Source organism: Hibiscus syriacus, unplaced genomic scaffold, assembly GCF_006381635.1.
Source record: "Hibiscus syriacus cultivar Baekdansim isolate YM2019G1 unplaced genomic scaffold, ASM638163v2 tig00111059_pilon, whole genome shotgun sequence".
NCBI lineage: Eukaryota > Viridiplantae > Streptophyta > Magnoliopsida > Malvales > Malvaceae > Hibiscus > Hibiscus syriacus.
The window spans coordinates 633,245-655,962 of record NW_024062966.1 but is presented as its reverse complement, the minus strand read 5'-3'; the positions used below and the strand labels follow the sequence as shown (position 1 = coordinate 655,962).

General features: G+C 36.1%; 1 pseudogene; it reads right to left on the bottom strand.

The window, feature by feature from the left end:
• Positions 1 to 443: 443 nt before the first annotated feature.
• LOC120151546 lies at positions 444 to 22,446 on the bottom strand (annotated as a pseudogene).
• Between the last annotated feature and the right edge of the window lie 272 nt (positions 22,447 to 22,718).

Genomic DNA, 22,718 nt, shown 5'->3' with positions numbered 1-22,718 from the left:
TGTTATCACTTTGGTGATGCTATTCCCCAGGGAGGGTGTCGGAGTGTTTGTTGCCGAAGAAGATGTTCCTAGGTTGGATACGATTTTCACATCTTTATCCCCCGAAGTAATTTTAAGGGAACGGAGTCTTCTCGCTAGTCTTTGATGAAAGAAGCCAGTTGTTTCCATAATCTGCATCGCCGGGAGAAGCTTTCATCAAATATTGAATGGCCTAGCTCGTAAATTGCCGCAGCATGAGTATCTACTTGAAAGGCTGGTGATTTTTTTTTTTTTTGAACTGGACAGCAGGACCAGTTGGGGACTTAAAACCTTGGTGATGCAGGTGTGCTTTGACATTCACTGCATTGAACTGAATTAAGTTTTACATGACTTTCATTCAAGTAGAGAACACCAAAAACCAAGTTTCTGCTCATGAACTAATCATGAATATTTAAATCATAGCCAAAAACAACTAGAAAATGGAATCCGAAGACTGCTCAGAGATAGACCAAAGTTTGAAAACAGAACAAAATAAGCCAACATGTTAAACAAACATGAACTAAAACTGCAAATCAACATAACGTTCTCTCTCCCTAATCGACAGAGAGCTGTCACCGCTTGTAACGAACTATCACCTTTCCTTCACACCAACCACCATAGCATTCCAGTCAATCTCAGGAAAGGTGACACAAGCTCCAGCTCGAAGTTCCTCAACAATGGCTCCATATAGCCTTTATCTGAAGGTAAGCAAATGGTTCACCAAGGCAACCATGCCTGCCACCTCCGAAGGAAATATATGAGAACGCCCCTGCCGCCTAGTCTTCTTCCCTCCCAACATGGAATCTGTCAGGATCATATGTGTCTGGATCCTTGTAAATGTAAGGAAGCCTGTTTGCAAATGCTGGTGATGTTGCAACAATATGACCCTTCGGAATGTCATACTCTTTTCATCTCGGGATTTACACTAAAATCAGTGTGAGCTGCGTAGAAGCATAATAAGTGGAGGGTGAAGTCTCAGGGCTTCCTTAATGCACCGATACAAGGTGTCCATCTCAGATAAAATATCATGATCAACCTTGCTTCCATGCTTCTGCATTAGTTGTTTCTTCTCTTCAACCACAGCCGATGGGAACTCATTATGACGAAGGAGATAAGCACCTGTCCATGTTGATGTAATGGAACTAGTGTGCTGCCCAGCAAAGAGCGCAGCAATGAGCAAGCCAGTTACTTCAGCCTCTGTAGTTGGGCGACCATCTTTGTACTTAGATTCAATGAAACATTGCAACATGTCGTTTTCAGACTTGCCAGCACTTTTACGAGAAGAAATGATATTTGCAAAGATTTCAGCAAGCTTCTTTCGAGCTCAATCACGACGACGATGAGCAGGAATAGGCAAGTAAGGGAAGATAACACTGATAGGAAGCATGCCGTTGTCAAGATCATGGAAGAGTGCAGATACATCATCAAAAAGCTATCCCGTACTTCTCGACCCAAGAGACCTACTAGCCGTCAAGATGATCAATGCTCCAGCTCATACTTCAGGTCCACCTCACCATTATCTCCCCATTTAGAGAAGTAGTCATGCCCAATTCCATAATTATTAGACAGTAAACTCACAACTAAGGAATTGCAACATTGAACATATGTAACATGGAACCATAAATTCAATAACGGAAAATTCTCCTCTAGCATGTCAGGCTGAACACCAGAACCGAATATGCACAACAAACCCTCAAGTAACAAAAGCCTTCTCACTCATCAAATAAAAGTATACATTATGCATAAACCACAACTACTAAGAAGTCGCTTTTTCTAACTCCAAAAGACATTTATTAGCGTGTGCAGATCATACTCAAAATTTACGTATCTCTTTCTGTCTCCAACTTCACATGATCCACATTGGAATAAACAAAGTACTTCAACTCAATCAGTGTTAAAAGGGGTGCAAGGCGCAATACTGCAACAAGGGTTTTATAGCCAAGGCGCAAGGTGAAGATACTATTTTTTATCCATATTATTTTTATCCATATTATTATTAATATTATTATTATTAATATTATTATATATTATTATTATTATTATTATTAATTTATATTAAATATATTAAATACATAATAATTTACAGGCCTAATTACAACTGGACCGGTCCAGTTACAAACCAACCAGAACCGGTCCAAAACTAACTAGAAACCCTAAATGTTTAGGTTTCCAGTTAGGGTTTCCTAACCCTAATCATCCTCAGCCGCCTCATCACAACGTTGGATCTGGCACGATCTAACGGTCACATGGTTCCAGAGAGAAACCCTAGGGTTTGATACCCTAGGGCCACGCGGCCGCCGCTGCTGCTGCTTCCAGAAGACTCCGCCGCTGCCACGTCCAAACCGAGGACTCCAGAAGACAGAATACCAGCCGTCCACGCCATGGCTACTCAGTGAGTCACCACTGGTAGTCCGGTGACTCACCGAGAGCCCCTCTTCGGACCGGTCCGAGACGAACACCGGTGGTGGCTATAAAAGCCACCACCCACCTGAAAAAAAAAAAAAAAGAAGGGGATAGAGACAGAGACAGAACCGAAAAAAAAACAGAAAAGAAAACAAACTAATACCAACGATCTCAGTAGCAGCAAAGAACCAGAAGGAAAAAAAAAAAGAAAAAGGAAGAAGAGACTTACCGAGGAAGCTCCGACTACCAGATCTCACCGGAACCTTCGAAACAACGAAGGTACTTTGTAGATTTGCTCCGATTGGGAGCCTTTTAGGAAGAAATAACACCGGAACCGTCCTTAGGACGGTCCGATCTATATATTAGTGTAAAGAAAATTTTTCCGGCCACCGGATGCGGTGGCCGGCGGTGATGGTCACGGCGGCAGACGGTTGCCGTCCGGTGACCGGCTTCCCTCCGGTGAGGGAAGCTAGAGAGAAGGCAGAGAGTTTTAAAACTCTCTCTGCTAGAGAGAGAAAAAAAAAGAATGAAATGGCTGGCCCTTCGGGCCAGCCGGTTTGGACCATTTATAGTCCTTCCCGAACGACGTCGTTTCGGGAAGGACTATACGCGTAATTATGAAATAGTTAAACCCGTCCGCAGTCCTCCGGATTTGTAAAATTTACATTTTAGTCACTAAATTAAATTTATAATATTCTTAATTTGGTCTTCGAATTTTAATTTAATTTATTTTAGTCCTTCATATTAAAATAATATTAGGATAAATTACAGATTTGATCCATTAATTCTATAAATAATTTTTTAATCCCTAGTTTATATTTTTAATTTATTTCATTATAAAATTCGAATTTTAGATAATTTTATTTTAGTCACTAAATCATTAAATCAGAAATAACATATTTGATCCCTATAATTTTGATTAATTATGAATTAGACTTTTAATTTTATTTTTGCTATAATTATTCATTTATTTATATGTTTTCTTTTATTTTATTGTTTTTAAATATTGTTTTAATAGTATTTTTATTTTTATGAATAAATATTTTTATATATTCATAAATATATATATAATAGTAATTTTTAAATATTTATCTTAATAAATCGAAGAAAAGGACAGTCTTAATACAACTGGATGTCCTATTCTGATATTTTAAAATTAAAAATTAAATAATATTATTTATCAATATCAAAGAAAAAGAGCTGTCTTAAGGCACCTAGAAGTTCTTTTTGGATATTTTTAAATAAATAAATATTTTATATATTATAATTTTGAAAATAATAGAATTAATATATTTTTGAATTTTTAAATTTAATAATAGAGACAATTTATAATTGCAAAGTACCAATTTTGGGCGTTGTAGGGGTGCTAATCCTTCCCTAAACGTAACCGACCACGAATCCCTTTTTATTACTAAAAAGAACGAATTTTTGGTTATAAACGCAGATCAGTTTAATTTTTTTTAATTGATGTTTTCTTAAAACTCTTTTAAAAGATATTTTTAGGTATTCGACCTACCTGACCCAAAGGCCGATGGCGACTCTTAAATTATTTTCAAAATTATTTATTCACATCAATTTCCTCGCCCAATTTAATATTTCGTGCCCGGACGAAAACCGGTTACGACAGCTTGGCGACTCCGCTGGGGATGGTCAAACTTTTAAAAATCAATTATGAATTGTCTCTATAAATTAAAAATTAAAATTCATATATTTAATTTTAATTTTATTTTTTCAAAATTTTTATATTTACTTATTATTTTCATAATATTTATCTGTTTTATTTTATTTGTAATTTTTATTTCATTATTTATTTTACTGTCAAAGGTTTGAGCATTTCTCCTCACACAACACTGCATTGCATAACATAAAGCTCTATAATTGAGTTGTCCCTTTTAAGTGGAAGTGAAAGCGACGTCTTCGTGAGAATTTATTCTCCGTGTCAGACCTAGCAAGTAACTTCCGGGGTTCATATGCTCTCTGTCTTCGTGAGAATTTATTCTCCGTGTCAGGCATAGAGAAATGTATCCCCTCGAATTGAACTCGATCCACTTTAGTCTGTGATGGACTAGGATTGAGGGTTAGCAACCCAAGGGGGCACTAACAAGACAATTCGGGTACCTTTATTCCTAGATCTGAAACCTTGCATATAAAAACCTTAGAAACTCTTCCGATCAGAAGTCATGCCGAAATTTTGTCCAAAATAGGTGTACACACAGGAGAAATGAATTATGTCTTTCCTGTTAATTTATTTACATGTTTATTTAAATTACTTAAATTTAGAAAAGCATGTATTAAATTAAATACATGTATTATTGAATTTTTATGTAAACTAATTTATTTTCTTTTTGTGTGTTCTTTATTTTTCTGTTTGCATTGCATCATACAGGATAAAAGACATTGATCCTTGTGTTAATTGTCTCATTGGAAAGCCTTCATCTATGGATAAAAAGTGTTCAAGTCAAGTAATTCTAAACTCAGAAGTAAGACAGTGGGCTGAAGATTTACAAAGACAAGAAGGAGACAGTCTGCAGGATGATTATGTATCTGACTTGGTCAGTTATGCTTCAGTTTCACTAAAAAGAAATGATATACAAGATTTGCGAAGCATTTGGGAAAGTTGGGATTCAAACAAAAAATTGCAGTTTTATCAGACTTACGGAGACATCCCATATTTGCTCTATGTTGAAGTGGATGATGAATTACTCAGAGCCCTAGTTCAATTCTGGAATCCAGGGTACAATTGCTTCACTTTCAATAAGGAAGACTTGGTCCCTACTATTGAAGAATATACAACTTTGTTACATCTTGAAGGTGCTTTGGAGAATCGAATATATTCAAAGTCAATTAAAACTCAACCCTTTCGAGTTAAATTAGCAAAGATTGCCGGGGTACGAGAAGAATGGGTAGCATCCCGTACAAAACAAAAAGGCGAAAGTGAAGGCATTGCTTGGACCAACATCAGAGAACTTATTCAGAGCCATCCAGATATTAAAGTACGATTCGATCTATTTGCTCTGGGTATATATGGCATGGTCATCTTCCCAAAAGTATTGGGATATATTGAAGCTGCAGTGGTAGACTTGTTTGAACAACTACCGAAGAAGATTAATCCTGTTTCTGCCATCCTAGCAGAGACCTTCAGATCATTAAATGCTTGCAGAAGGTTAGGGGAGGACGATTCTCAGGGTGTACTCAGTTGTTATATGTTTGGATCCGTAGTCATTTCTGGAGAACAGAAAAGATTTCATACCGACGTTTTAATACGGATTATTCACCATTAAAGGAATTTCTGGAGCAGGAATGGCCTAAAGAAATTAAGAAAGATATGTGGATTAATGCCTTTCGAAATCTGCAAAGCAATGACGTTATTTGGCGAGCCCCGTGGCAAATACAAAGGGAATCATTTACAAATGTGGTGATTACAACTGGATAATGTTGCTCGGATTATGGGGAGGAATTGGATATGCACCACTTCTGGTTATAAGACAGTATGAAGGTCGTCAATTTGTACCTGTCACTGCTGGACTACAGTCATCTGAGTTTGCATTCCACAGCAAAAATTATAAAAGGAACATCATGGAAGCCGTTACAGCTTGGAAAACAACTTTTTGCATCCGAGCTAAAGCAGCAAAAGAAATGTTAACTCCTGATTACGAAGAATGGAGATCTGTCAGGAAAAACGAAAATATTCCTCTACCAGATCAAAATGAGGATATTTCTATGGAAGATCGCATTAAGGTGGTTCCATCAGAGATTGAAATCTTGAGAGCTGAGTTTGAAGCAGAAAGAGATGGCTGGTCGAAAGAGTTAGAGCAAATGAGATAAGATAAAGCCATGTTAGGGGTTGACATTGACTTTCATTCATCACAATGTGCAATGTTGAGAAGAGATAAGAAAAAGGTGAGGATGAGTACAGAGCCTTACAGAAAATTACCAGGAGTTATACAAATCCCGAAAAGCATCAAGACCCAACCAATCAACGGTACAGATGACCAGAGAATTGAACATTGAGAAAAGACGAGTTGAAGATCTGAAAGGAAAGAATAGCCGTCTACTCAAAAGCCTGGAAAAAGGAAAGCAAAAAATGGAAGATTTCGAGGTTGACAGAAGAGAGCGAATTATAAAACACAAGGCTGAACACCGTGAGATCATGAATGAAATGCAAAGAGAAAGGGATCGAGCCAAAGATTTAGAAGAGATGAAGAATGACATCTTTGTTAAATTTGAAGGCGAGAAAAATAGCATGTTCAAGGGATTTGAATCTGAAATGAACCAGTTGATTGCTGAGCTTGAAGTTAGAGGCCAAAGATGGAAGAATCCAATGTTGAAAAAGAAAAATGGGAGCTAGAAAGAAAAAATTTCAACACCAGACTTGAGGTAGAGCAGGAAGTGGCTAGCAATTGGATGCAAAGATGCAGAAACAAAGATGTTCAAATCCAGAAGCTTAATCAAAGAACACAAGAAGCACGAACAAAACTTGAAGAAGATCTGGATCAGTCTAGAAACAAAACTCAGAGTTTAATGCTTACATTTTGCAACTGGAAGAATCATTGTTTCAAGAAAAGGTTCGTCTAGGACCTAATGATCTCAAAGAAAGTAATGAGGAAAATGCTTCACTGCGAAGACGCATTAGAGATCTTGAAAAAATTCTGCACAATTGTCAAGTCAGAATCACTGAGTTAGAGCAAACTCTTGAAGGAAAACTGAACGATGGCAAAAGTCAACTGAGTTCTATGTCGAAAGAAGTGAAGAAAGAAGCAATATGGTGTTCGAGGCCATGGTACAAATGAGCGAGGTTGCTAGATATGTTGGGGAACTAGCTGTTGAAGCCGAAATAATTGAGCATCACGTTGATCCAGTTTCTAAGTGTGGAAAGAAGGTGTCATGGTTAATGAAAGAAATTATAGAGCTTAATAGGAAAGCTACGCCTTATCTGTAGTTCTGAACTATTATAAAGAAACTTTGTATGCCGATGAAAGTTGTTCTATGACAGTTAACTTTTTGGGATCAATATCTTTTTTGCATACATACATTTTGCATACATTCATCATTCATTTCATAATTTTCGCTATGAATTTTATTTATTAAGTTAAAATTCATTAATTAAAATTTGAAAAAATAATATTAAGAGATTTTTCAATCGAAGTTACTCTGGCCAAAAGAGAAATACTACATCACTACGGTACTAGACAAGCTACTAAGAGAATTATGGAGGATAAAATACAGCGTATTGAGGAACAGCATCATAAAGAACAAGAAGAAATGAGAATGAAGTTGGAAAAAATTGAAGCCATCATTGCAAATTCACAAGACAGTATGATGAAGAAGATAGAGGACATGTTTAAAAGGCAGGCTATCAGTGGAAAAATGCATGAAAATCCTGTATCTTTTGACCAAGAACCCATATATCCCTAGGTTTTCCACCAGAATCAATTTATCATTCTGGTACTACCCCTATACAAATCAATGCTCGTACATCTGCATTACAAGAAGTCAATCACATGAAGATCAACAAGTGGATCCTGCATCTTCAAACAAAAATCCGCTTATATCAGATGTGAAAGTAGGGGATCTTAATACTGAGCATTTGATCCCAGATTTAAATGAGCTGAATGAGAAACAAAAAGTAAATGAAGAACTGACCAGACAGATCAAGAGTTTAGAAGAGCGAATGAAATCCGTGGAAATAACTGAATCATTCTATGGATTTGATGCTAGTGAGTTGAGTTTGGTTCCAGACCTAATCCTCCCTATCAAGTTCAAAGCTCCCGAATTTGATAAATATAACGGTACTACATGCCCTTCATCCCACATTACTATGTTTTGTCGAAGAATGGCAGGATATGTGAAGGACGAAAAATTGTTAATTCACTGCTTCCAGGATAGTTTGACAGGACCGGCTTTAAAATGGTATACTCAATTGACCAAAGCCAACATTAGATCTTGGAAAGATTTGGCTAAAGCATTTTTAGAGCAGTACCGCCATGTGACAGACATGGTCCCTGATAGATGGACTCTCCAGAATTTGGAAAAAGAATAATGAAACATTCAGACAGTATGCCCAGAGATGGCGTGACACTGCAGCCCAAGTTCAACCACCTTTATCAGAAAAGAGGCCACAGTAATGTTTGTCCATACATTGAAGGCCCCTTATTTAAACCATTTAATGGGGAATGCAACAAGAAATTTTGCAGATTTGGTCATTTCTGGAGAATTAATTGAAAATGTCTTGAAAAGTGGCAAGATTGAATCAAATGATGGATCTAGTTCCAAAAGACCTACATACCGGAAAAAGGAGAATGAGGTCAACAATGCCAATTCTTACAGCAAAGATTCATCGAAAAGTGTTACAATAACCCAGCCAAGGGTTAAGAAAGAGGAAACAAACACTAATCGAGCAGAGTCCAGAGGATCTCGAAAGGAAAATGAAAGGTTGTCTTTTACACCTTTACCAGTACCATATGCAGAGGTCTATGATTCGCTGTTAAAAGCAGATGTTATACGGCCCTACCCTTTGGTTCCCATGCAACCACCATTCCCTCCTTGGTATGATACAAAGGCACACTGTGTTTACCATGAAGGAATTACAGGACATTCTATTGAAAACTGTCTAGCATTCAAAAGGGTGGTTCAAAATTTGATTAACACTGGGAAGTTGGAATTCAATACACCATCCGCATCAAGTCATCCATTGCCAAATCATGGAGATAAAAACGTGAATGCAATTCAGGAAGAGAATATAAAGAAAGCAAAGACTGACATTTCTGAAATTAAATCTCCGTTTGTTTGGATATTCCAACAACTTTCTTTAGCCGGTATAATTCCACAACAATTCAGGCCAAAGCAGAATGAAGGCAAGAATTATTGTGAATATCATCAGGATAAAGGGCATAAAATTCAACTATGTCCTGAGTTTAGAAACTTGGTGCAAAAATTGATGAACAACAGAGAAATAGAATTCTTTGAAGAAGAACCCGGGAAAAAAGAAGATGATGTTTGCTCATCAGAGGATTCTAAATCAAATCAAAGAATAAATGATCCTGTGATCATTAATGTGAAATCATCCACGGTGATTCCGGCACCAATAAGGCCAAAAGTAGTTATTACCACTCCTCTACCATTTCCATACAAAGATACCCGCAGGGTACCTTGGAATTATACTACCAATGTTTCAATGGTAGGAGGATCTGATTCTCTAGATAAAACAAAAGAGAAAATGCAGAGTTTGAGTACTACATCGACGTCTGAAGCAGTGAGCGAGGTCGGTTTCTTTACAAGAAGTGGGAGATGTTACTCTCCCGAAACATCCAATGCTTCAGAACAAGTGAAAGCAAAAGGAAAAGCTGTGGCAATACCTCAGAAGGTATTTGAGGATGAATCCCTTCCAGCATTCAATGAACCTGTGACAGAAAAACAAGCTCAAGAATTTTTGAAATTCTTGAAACATAGTGAGTATAGTGTGGTTGAACAACTACACAAACAACAAGCGAGAATTTCTATTCTTGATCTATTGATGAATTCAGAAGCGCATAGGAATGCTTTGATGAAAATTCTTAATCAAACATTTATCCCCGAAGATATATCCCTCAATAAACTTGACAGAATTGTGGGACATATAGCCGCTGACAATTATATAACATTCACAGATGATGAAATATCGGAAGGCGGAATGGGGTCAGTAAAAGCTTTGAACATCACGACACATTGTCATGGTCATGTGTTACCAGGAGTATTGATTGACAATGGGTCTGCTCTCAATTTGATGCCTCTAATCACACTTCAAAGAATGCCTTTGGATCAATCACACATGAAGAGTTATCAGAATGTGGTACGAGCATTTGATGGTACTAAAAAAGAAGTGCTTGGGAAAATGGAAATACCTTTGTTAATCGGCCCAGTCGTGTACAATATTGACTTGTGGTGATGGACATCCACCCCACATATAATTGTCTCTTAGGGAGGCCATGGATTCACTCAGCAGGAGCCGTTCCTTCTTCATTACATCAGAAATTGAAATTTGTTGTTGATGGACAACTAATATGCGTCAATGCTGAAGAAGAAATCATTGCGTCTGTAACAAGCGATGTTCCATATATCGATACCAATGATGAGGCTCTTGAATGCTCTTTTCGAGCTCTTGAATTTGTAAATACAACTTTTGTTGCAGAAGGAAGGAAAATTCCATATCCCAGATTGTCTGATTGCACCAAGATGACAGTACAACAAACTTTAGGCATCGGAGCTAAAACTGGGAGAGGTCTAGGAAAGAATCTTCAAGGGATTTCAGTTCCTGTCAGTATAAAGATGAAAAAAGACCGTTTTGGGCTGGGGTTTAAGCCTAATTTTCAGCAAAGGAACAAAGAGATGAAAAGAAGATGTGAAGACAGAAAGGCAAAATTGAAAGGAGGAGAAATCCTTTGGAAACACATGTCTTTCCCACAGTTGAGGACAACATTCAGATCAGGGGGAACAATTAATGTGGAACAGCAGCTTGTTGAAGCCTTTAAAGAAGAAAAGTTGAGGAAAGATCAAGACATAGTTGAAGAAGCTATGAATGAATTATTTATCAACATGATCACGAATAACAACAAGACTGGCAAGTACTTGGATATGATTCGACCATGCCTTCCTGGAGAAACACTCACCAATTGGACCACTGAAGATCTTCCTATAGTTTTTAATATTAATGCAGAGTAATATTCAGAACTAATCTTTATGTTTAGCTCAAAAATATGAAAACTTTTTGTTATCTTGTAAAAGAAATTATGTTAATATAAGAAATTTTCTTTAAAATTTTCAGATGGCAATCATTCTTTACATTTTCTTACATTTTTACATTTATTTATTTTCATAAATTTACTATATTCTTTCGGAAATGTTCCGACTTAAATTTGCAGGTGTCACCGTATTAATAGCATGTTTATTCCTAGATTTAATCCAGTGATAAATTTAGAGCAGCCTATATGTCTGGAAGAAATCAATGGTTGTGAAGATGAACTAGAACGTGATGTTCCTACTGAACTATTAAGATTGGTAGAAAAAGAAGACAAACAAATTCTACCCCACAAAGAAGAGGTTAAGACTGTGAATTTGGGAACAGATGAAGAAAGAAAAGAGGTGAAAATTGGTACCACTCTGACAGTCCAGATAAAACAAGAATTGATAAATCTCCTTCAAGAGTTCAAAGATATCTTTGCATGGTCCTATCAAGATATGCCTGGTTTGAGCACAGATATAGTGATACATAAGCTTCCAATCAATCCAGAATATAAAACAGTCCAACAAAAGCTCAGAAGAATGAGGCCAGAAATGTTGTTGCAAATCAAAGAAGAAGTGATGAAACAAATCAATGCAGGTTTCCTACAGGCATCTAAATACCCAGAATGGGTAGCCAACATTGTTCCCGTACCAAAGAAAAATGGAAAAGTTCGAATGTGTGTGGATTACAGAGATCTCAACAAAGCTAGTCCGAAAGATAGTTTTCCATTACCCCACATAGACACATTGGTGGACAATACTGCAGGGCATGCATGGTTTTCATTTATGGATGGATTTTCAGGATATAATCAGATAAAAATGAATCCTGAAGACATGGAAAAAACAACATTTATAACCATGTGGGGCACATTCTGTTATAAAGTGATGCCATTTGGATTGAAAAATGCAGGGGCAACATATCAAAGAGCCATGGTAACTTTGTTTCATGACATGATGCACAAAGAGATTGAAGTATATGTAGATGACATGATTGCCAAATCCCGAACTGAAGAAGAACATATTCAAAATCTGAGAAAGCTTTTCCAGAGATTGAGGAAGTATCAATTAAAGCTTAACCCGCTAAATGCACTTTTGGGGTAACTTCTGGGAAACTTTTGGGATTTGTAGTCAGCAAAAAGGAATTGAGATTGATCCAGATAAAGTAAAAGCAATTCAAGATCTTCCACCACCCAATACAAAAAAAGAAGTTCGAGGCTTTTTGGGAAGATTAAATTATATATCTCGTTTCATTTCTCAATTGACTGACAAATGTGATCCAGTGTTCAAATTACTTCGAAAGAACAATCCTGAAGTCTGGAATGAAGAATGTCAAGAAACTTTGGATATTATTAAGAAATATTTATCCAATGCCCCAATTTTAGTATCACCAATACCTGATAGACCATTAATTCTCTACTTGACGGTCTTTGAAAATTCGATGGGATGTGTACTAGGACAGCATGATGAATCAGGAAGGAAAGAAAAAGCTATTTATTATCTGAGCAAGAAATTTACTGATTGTGAAGTTCGATATCCACCAATACAAAAATTATGTTGTGCTTTGGTGTGGACTACTCGAAGACTCAGACAATATATGTTATACCATACTACTTGGTTGATATCCAAACTTGATCCTTTAAAGTTCTTAATGGAATCACCAGCTTTGACAGGCAGAATGGCTAGATGGCAGATGTTATTATCTGAGTTTGATATTGTATATGTCAACCAAAAAGCGATAAAAGGAAGTGTCATAGCTGATTTTTTGGCCAGTCGTGTATCAATGATTATCAGCCTTTGAACTTTAATTTTCCCGATGAAGATCTGTTATACATATCCATGAATGAAGAAGTCAAAACAAATGATGCATTTGCAACTTGGAAGCTTTACTTTGACGGAGCATCTAATGCTTTGGGACGAGGAATCGGGGCAGTGTTAATTTCTCCTGAAAATGTTTATTATCCCTTTACAAGTAGACTGGAGTTCTTTTGCACCAATAACGTGGCGGAATATGAAGCTTGTGTCATGGGATTGAAAGCAGCTATAGAAAGAAAAATCAAATATCTCAAGATATATGGAGATTCATCTTTAGTGGTGTATCATTTGCGAGGAGAGTGGGAAACAAAAGATCCCAAATTGTTGGAATACCGAAATTTTACCCTCGAATTAGTGAAAGAATTTGAGAAAGTTACATTCAATTATCTCCCTCGGGAAGAAAATCAAATGGCAGATGCTTTGGCTACATTAGCTGCTATGTTTCAGGTAACTAAGAAAGTTGATATGATGCCAATCAAAATGCAAGTATATGAAATTCCTGCACATTGTTATAGTGTGGAAGAAGAGGTAGATGGTAAACCATGGTATCATGATATCCTGCAATATATCAAAAATCAAAGTTATCCACCAAATGCATCGGAAATTGATAAAAGAACTTTGAGAAGAATGGCTGCTGGATATTTTCTTGATGGAGAGATTATGTATAGAAGAAGCAGTGATCAAATGCTGTTGAGATGTTTAAATATCAGTGAAGCTCGAAACGTCATTGAAGAAGTACATAGTGGAATATGTGGAACACATGCAAATGGTCTTTCTATGGCCAGAAAAATAATGAGATATGGATATTATTGGGCTACCATGTACACAGATTGCATTGATTATGCAAGGAAATGTCATAAATGCCAGATATATGCAGACAAGATTCATGTACCCCCATCTCCTGTACATGTAATGACAGCGCCCTGGCCATTTTCTATGTGGGGAATAGATGTCATTGGGGCAATCACACCAAAAGCATCAAATGGACATTGTTTCATCCTTGTGGCAATTGATTATTTTACCAAATGGGTTGAAGCTGCTTCATATGTCAATATTAAGAGGTCCACAGTTTGTAAATTCATAAAGAAAGAGATAATTTGCCGGTATGGTCTACCAGAAAGGATCATTACAGATAATGCTCTGAACCTGAACAACAAAATGATGACCGAACTTTGTACACAGTTCAAGATCAAACATGCAAACTCAGTGGCATATCGTCCAAAGATGAATGGGGCAGTTGAAGCAACAAATAAGAACATCAAGAGAATCATTACAAAGACTACTGAAACTTACAAAGATTGGCACGAGAAGTTACCTTTTGCTCTATATGCATACCGAACTACTATTCGAACATCTACTGGGGCAACGCCTTTTTCTTTAGTCTACGGGATGGAAGCAGTCTTACCAATTGAAGTTGAGATTCCATCGCTCCGAATATTGAGAGAAACAAAATTGGATGAATCTGAATGGATCCAAGCTAGATTTGATCAATTGAACCTTATTGAAGAGAAAAGATTGAAAGCTATTTGCCATGGACAGATGTATCAGAAACGGATGATGAAGTCTCATGATAAGAAAGTACATCCAAGAGAATTCCAAGAGGGTGATCTAGTATTAAAAAGATCTTGCCTATACATAAGGATTTCCGTGGGAAATGGATGCCTAATTGGGAAGGGCCATACGTTGTGAAAAAGGCTTTTTCCGGAGGAGCGTTGATCTTGGCAGAAATGGATGGAAAAATTCTGAAAAATCCAATAAACTCGGATTCTGTCAAGAAATATTATGCTTAAAAAAAAAAAAAAAAAAAAAGGAAAAAGAGGGTCAAGGTGAAAACCCGCAAAGGGCATCTTGTAACCAAAGGAAGGATTTGAGTTGAAAACCTGAAAAGGCGGCTCAAAGGCAGGTTGATATTATGCATCCGGCAATTGAATTCTCTTAAGATTTTGGTAGTTTGGAAGAAACTTCACATCTACAAGCATTTTGACAACATTTGAGATCTTCCAGACAAAAGCTTACATCATTACTCTAAATTGTGTCAATGTGATTAATTTAGAAATACTTATGCTTATAATTTGTTGAGACATTTGAATTTTTATCATTATTATGTTTGCCAGAACTTTGAATACAATTCTATCTATTTCAAGTTCAATTTATTTGAGATTCAATTTATTTTTGAAATTCAATTTATTCTTTTATATTGAACTAACATAATTTTGAAATAATTTAAAGATTTCTGAATATCACTTTATGTTAATACTTTTAAATACATGGAATACAAAGTAGTCAAATCATCACTAGCCTAGAGCCATGAACATCAAGATTGTTACAAGTGGTGTTACCGACAACGAGGTCGAATTTACCAAATCTACTCATCAATTGCTCCAACCGATCACCATTCAGTTCTTGCACATCTGTTTTCAAAACAGTAGAAGATGATCTTTGCATTACTGATTCCAGCAAAAAGAAACAAGACATTGATATCACTAGGAAACATGTTTCTATACAGATTCTTGTATATGATTTTTAAGGAAACCTAGAAGCATTTCCACCTCATCAGGTTCAAGTGGAGTAACTTTATTCTTTCCAACCCATACTAGATTCCATTTTCAGCACTCATCAAGAACATACTTCTGGACACTCGAAGGTGACTCATTGTCATAAGCTTCAAGAGCCTTACAGATCCTTTCTGTCAATTTGGCACTTCATGTACATGTTTATAAACAGTTCAACTTTGTTCTTGGATCCCATGAAGGCCATCACTTCTTTGTCAATGGAAAAGCATCAGCACATGGAGGAAGCAGAATAAGAGGAAATCTGTTCTCAATTGGCAGAATTATGAATATAGCCCTTTTCAGTGTAATAGCATGGAAATGCTTCGAATCTACAAATTTTGGCTCTACATCGAATGAGCATGGTAATATCCTATTCCAAACATTAACTGGAACAAATGAATATGCCAATAGCATCTTCTGGAAGTGTTCTTTGAGTTATCTGATCTGGTTGGACAGAACATAGCATCTTCTGGAAGTGTTCTTTGAGTTATCTGATCTGGTTGGACAGAACATAGCATCTTCTGGAAGTGTTCTTTGAGTTATCTGATTGGACAGAATCAAGCATTGAATTTAGAATATGAATTTGCCAATAGCATCTTCTGGAAGTGTTCTTTGAGTTATCTGATCTGGTTGGACAGAACATAGCATCTTCTGGAAGTGTTCTTTGAGTTATCTGATCTGGTTGGACAGAACATAGCATCTTCTGGAAGTGTTCTTTGAGTTATCTGATCTGGTTGGACAGAACATAACATCTTCTGGAAGTGTTCTTTGAGTTATCTGATTGGACAGAATCAAGCATTGAATTTAGAAGATGAATTTGCCAATAGCATCTTCTGGAAGTGTTATTTGAGTTATTTGATCCGAAGAAGTGCATCAGCAGCCTTAGTCATTTGAGCAGCACATATAAATCTATCAATTTTGCAATTGATGAATCTGGACCACATTCCCCCAGGGCTATTTGAAGTTTCAGCCTCTGAGAATCCCATTTTTGTCAAATATAACAGTTTATTCTCTTCATCAGAATCAGAATTCAAGATTTCTTGGTATTAGAAGAATATCGATATCTGTGAAATCATCTTGAAAGGTCACTTCATAATCAGATGAATTGTTATCAGAATCAACATGTTGCCTGAATGCAAGCTTTTCAAGAGCCTATACTATTAAGTTTATTCTCAAGAGGTTTTGTGACATATATCCACATCTATATTTGTCAAAGATGATAGATTCTCTGATTTGAAGAAGAAAGATCTATTGTTGTTTCTACAACTGAAGAAATACTCAGTTCACCAATCTGAAATCAATAACTAACATTCATGCATCATATTTTAGGTGTTTACAAAAATAGGTGCATTTTCATTCATTTTATTCTTGTTGAATTTTTAACAGGAATTTCAAAGATTTTAGCAAAGATTCAAATCTATCATTTGAAAGATTAACATTGCAAGGTAGAGTTCATAATGAGAAGAACTCATCTGAAGAAGGAAGAAGAAGTTCATAATGAGAAGAATTTGTTCAACCTTTTACCTAAATCATCATTTGATGGATCAACATTACCAGAGAAGGTTCATAATGAGAAGAACTCATCTGAAGAAGGAAGAAGAGGTTCATAATGAGAAGAATTTGTTCAACCTTTTACCTAAATTCATCATTTGATGGATCAACATTACCAGAGAAGGTTCATAATGAGAAGAACTCATCTGAAGAAGGAAGAAGAGGTTCATAATGAGAAGAACTTGTTCAACTTTTGTTTAAATTCATCATTTGATGGATCAACATTACCAGAGAAGGTTCATAATGAGAAGAACTCATCTGAAGAAGGAAGAAGAGGTCATAATGAGAAGAACTTGTTCAACTTTTTGTTTAAATTCATCATTTGATGGATCAACATTACCAGAGAAGGTTCATAATGAGAAGAACTCATCTGAAGAAGGAAGAAGAGGTCATAATGAGAAGAACTTGTTCAACTTTTTGTTTAAATTCATCATTTGATGGATCAACATTGCCAAAGAAAGTTCATGAATGAAAAGAACTCATCTGAAGAAGGAAGAAGAAGTTCATAATGAGAAGAGCTTGTTCAACCTTTGTTTGATATTATCTGAAGAAGGAAGAGAAAGTTCATAATGAGAAGAACTCATCAAGAGCTTATTCAACCTTTTGAATGACTCTATCACAGAAAGGAGGTCATCATCATCCCCAGCAGAAAGTTCATAATAAGAAGAACTTATTTGGAGAGAGAGAAGAATTTACTCAATATCTCCATTATGATCAAAGTAAAGTCAAATGGATAAAAAATTTTATTATCTTTTCATCTTTGCCCTATTCTTGTTAACACAAGAATGGGCAAAGAGGGGCAGCTGAAGATACTATTTTTTATCCATATTATTTTTATCCATATTATTATTAATATTATTATTAATATTATTATTATTATTATTATTATTATTATTATTATTATTATTATTATTATTATTAATTTATATTAAATATATTAAATACATAATAATATTTACAGGCCCAATTACAACTGGACCGGTCCAGTTACAAACCAACCAGAACCGGTCCAAAACTAACTAGAAACCCTAAATGTTTAGGTTTCCAGTTAGGGTTTCCTAACCCTAATCATCCTCAGCCGCCTCATCACAACCGTTGGATCTGGCACGATCCAACGGTCCACATGGTTCCAGAGAGAAACCCTAGGGTTTGATACCCTAGGGCCACGCGGCCGCCGCTGCTGCTGCTTCCAGAAGACTCCGCCGCTGCCACGTCCAAACCGAGGACTCCAGAAGACAGAATACCAGCCGTCCACGCCATGGCTACTCAGTGAGTCACCACTGGTAGTCCGGTGACTCACCGAGAGCCCCTCTTCGGACCGGTCCGAGACGAACACCGGTGGTGGCTATAAAAGCCACCACCCACCTGAAAAAAAAAAAAAGAAGGGGATAGAGACAGAGACAGAGACAGAACCGAAAAAAAAACAGAGAAAAGAAAAAACAACTAATACCAACGATCTCAGTAGCAGCAAAGAACCAGAAGGAAAAAAAAAGAAAAAGGAAGAAGAGACTTACCGAGGAAGCTCCGACTACCAGATCTCACCGGAACCTTCGAAACAACGAAGGTACTTTTGTAGATTTGCTCCGATTGGGAGCCTTTTAGGAAGAAATAACATCGGAACCGTCCTTAGGACGGTCCGATCTATATATTAGTGTAAAGAAAAAATTTTCCGGCCACCGGATGCGGTGGCCGGCGGTGATGGTCACGGCGGCAGACGGTTGCCGTCCGGTGACCGGCTTCCCTCCGGTGAGGGAAGCTAGAGAGAAGGCAGAGAGTTTTAAAACTCTCTCTGCTAGAGAGAGAAAAAAAAAGAAATGAAATGGCTGGCCCTTCGGGCCAGCCGGTTTGGACCATTTATAGTCCTTCCCGAACGACGTCGTTTCGGGAAGGACTATACGCGTAATTATGAAATAGTTAAACCCGTCCGCAGTCCTCCGGATTTGTAAAATTTACATTTTAGTCACTAAATTAAATTTATAATATTCTTAATTTGGTCTTCGAATTTTAATTTAATTTATTTTAGTCCTTCATATTAAAATAATATATTTAGGATAAATTACAGATTTGATCCATTAATTTCTATAAATAATTTTTTAATCCCTAGTTTATATTTTTAATTTATTTCATTATAAAATTCGAATTTTAGATAATTTTATTTTAGTCACTAAATCATTAAATCAGAAAATAACATATTTGATCCATATAATTTTGATTAATTATGAATTAGACTTTTAATTTTATTTTTGCTATAATTTATTCATTTATTTTATATGTTTTCTTTTATTTTATTGTTTTTAAATATATTGTTTTAATAGTATTTTTATTTTTATGAATAAATATTTTATATATTCATAAAATATATATAATAGTAATTTTTAAATATTTATCTTAATAAATCGAAGAAAAGGACAGTCTTAATACAACTGGATGTCCTATTCTGATATTTTAAAATTAAAAATTAAATAATATTATTTATCAATATCAAAGAAAAAGAGCTGTCTTAAGGCACCTAGAAGTTCTTTTTGGATATTTTTAAATAAATAAATATTTTATATATATATAATTTTGAAAATAATAGAATTAAATATATTTTTGAATTTTTAAATTTTAATAATAGAGACAATTTATAATTGCAAAGTACCAATTTTGGGCGTTGTAGGGGTGCTAATCCTTCCCTAAACGTAACCGACCACGAATCCCTTTTTATTACTAAAAAGAACGAATTTTTGGTTATAAACGCAGATCAGTTTAATTTTTTTTTAATTGATGTTTTCTTAAAACTCTTTTAAAAGATATTTTTTAGGTATTCGACCTACCTGACCCAAAAGGCCGATGGCGACTCTTAAATTATTTTCAAAATTATTTATTCACATCAATTTCCTCGCCCAATTTAATATTTCGTGCCCGGACGAAAACCAGTTACGACACAAGGTATAAGAAGCGCGCTTCATTGAAGTGAGGCACACTTTTTAAAAATAAAAGATATACAAATTTTCTCCAGTTGTATAATCAAATATAAAGAATAGTTCATACAATATAAATACCAAAGAGTAATCATTTTCAGCATTTTATGTATTTAACATCACTTTTTTGCTCCATCAACTATTGAACCTTGGGAAACCCAACAAAACCCCCCTTCCTTCCTTGGTCCACAATTCCACATAAGAAACTGAAACAATAAATAGAAATCTAATAAACAATTCCACATAAGAAACTGAAACAATAAATAAAAATCTAATAATGAGTTGCCATCAACTTCTTACTTGTCTCCTTCTTGTCCGTCCACCTCGCACCTCTCAATAAACGTGTTTTCCTCATTAACACCACCTACACCCTAAACTAGGGCTGTAAATGAAGACAACACAGATCGTGAGTTATTTGAGCTCGACTCGATCAAGGCTCGATAAATACTCGGATCGAATGGACTCGACTCGAGTTCTTAACGAGCTACTTGATATTCGACTCGAAAAGCTTGTGAACAGTTCGAAAATATAATATATTAAGATTTTATTTTTTTAAAATAAATTATTAATAATATTAACATTTATGTATTGATTTTTTTTAAATACAATAAGATTTTCATGTATTTAAGGTTTAAGTTTGAGTTTGAGGCTTCAATCAAGTTAAGTTTAAGATTTTTTTCATTTCGAACCTTTTCGAGCTTCTCATGAGCTTCAGTTTAAGATTTCGAGTTCGATTTGAGCTTGAAAATTTTAAGCTCGCGAGTTTTCGAGTCGAGCTCTGCAATACTCGAGCTCGACTCGGCTCGTTTACACCCCTACCCTAAACCCCACTCCCCACTTCTATCCACTCTAATCCTCCATTTTTCGTATTTCTAAATTGTGTTTCTAAGCTTTTCTTTCTTTCTCATGGATTCAAATTTCACCATGTGCTAAACATGCTGCTCAAGAACCCATCACTGTGCGACAAAACTCGCTAAAACCTATCTTTCCTCCCCGATTCACAATTCGTGCATGCATGCCTCTCTCTCATTTTACTTGCTCAATCTGGAATTATTTTGTAAATCACCCCCTTTATCTATATTTCACGACAAATTTTCATGTCTTTCATAAAACTCTCTTTTCTAATCACCCCACCATGTTTTACACTTTTCTTCTCTGACATTTCATTTTTTTTGTTCATATATATAAGTTAGTATGTAAAACAAAAAAAAAAACTTCGAAAAGGCGGCGCCTTTCTGAGCTTCAGCGCCTTGCTGCGCTTCATTGAAGTCGCCTCACCCAGACCTAATTAGGCGTTTCACCCTCGTCTCGTGCCTTTTTAAACACTGAACTCAATTGGGTTCATTTATATCATTCACCAAACTTCAATTTACTCTAAAACAGAAATGCAAAACCCCATACTACTCTAACACTATCGAATAATTGTCGCTTCTTTATTAGGTTCAGATATGGGGTCATCAAATAATAAACGATTTATAAACACCAAGTAATGTGTATGCAAATCACTCACCTCAGCTTCTGTAACTATTTGATCCACATAACCCTTAAGTTTATTAACTCTAAGGGACTCCGTGAAGAACCGGAACTGCTCTTGCCTCACAGAGTAATCAACATCGAACACCACACCGGGACCGAAAGTAGGCACATGGAACTGATAAACCTCCTGTTGGCTGAGGTCTGATTCAGAAGCCTTAAAGAAGTGTGCTGAAACCTCAGGCCCAATCAAGAATGTTATCTTATTGTTAAACAAGTTCAACGTGAAAACATTGCCAAGCTTTGGGTACTCCTCCCGGAGCATCACAATGGGTCCTTCATGAATCGAAGGAGCCCACCAATTACCGGCCAGGTTTTGACCACTGGAGGCACCCGCTTCTTAGATCTGGGCATTATGAGGAACGATATGAGCTTGGCCACTACTAGAAGAATGCCCATGTTCAAGAACTTGTCATCTGCTTCCATGGTGCCTCGTATTCGATAGCTTCCTATCGGTTCACAGCTGAAAATCAAAGGAAAAAAATGTAGGAATTATGAAATGAAAGAAAAAATTTAAGCTACGGAGAAGAATCTCTAATCAATACTGTTAGTCAAAAGTTGGACTAACTCGAGTCACTACAGAAAAGGGGGGGGGAAACAATTAAAAAACCCAAATCGTTATATAAAATTTATTGCAGGAAAATCAACAAGAATGCGACGAAGAACCCAAAGACATAAAGTTAACCGCAAAAATAATTATACTGTAGAAACAATGAGGTAAAATAATGAAGAATAATTACCAGATTCGAGATTCAAAATGCAGGGGATCAGCAAAGAAAAAGGAACAGAGAAGGAGAAAATTAGTAGATTAACGAGAAAAGTAGCAAACTGAGAGAATCATTTTATTCTACTTTTTGGTGAGAACAAAAAAGCTTTAGAAATTAAAAGGTTAAGAGCTAAATTAGTTTGTTAAGAGTTAATACTGATAAAAGTGGAACTAAGCACTATCTTATAACAGAACCGGGCCGTGATTATCAGAGCTTGATTCGGAAGGGCCGAGTTTGCATGGGCGCTAGTTGATTCTGGCAAATTTTTGGCTCAGGTTGTATTTTTATGTTAACGTGTCGTCTTATAATTGGTGGAGGGTACTCTTTGCAAAATTAATAATCCTGCAATTGTATAATTGGTG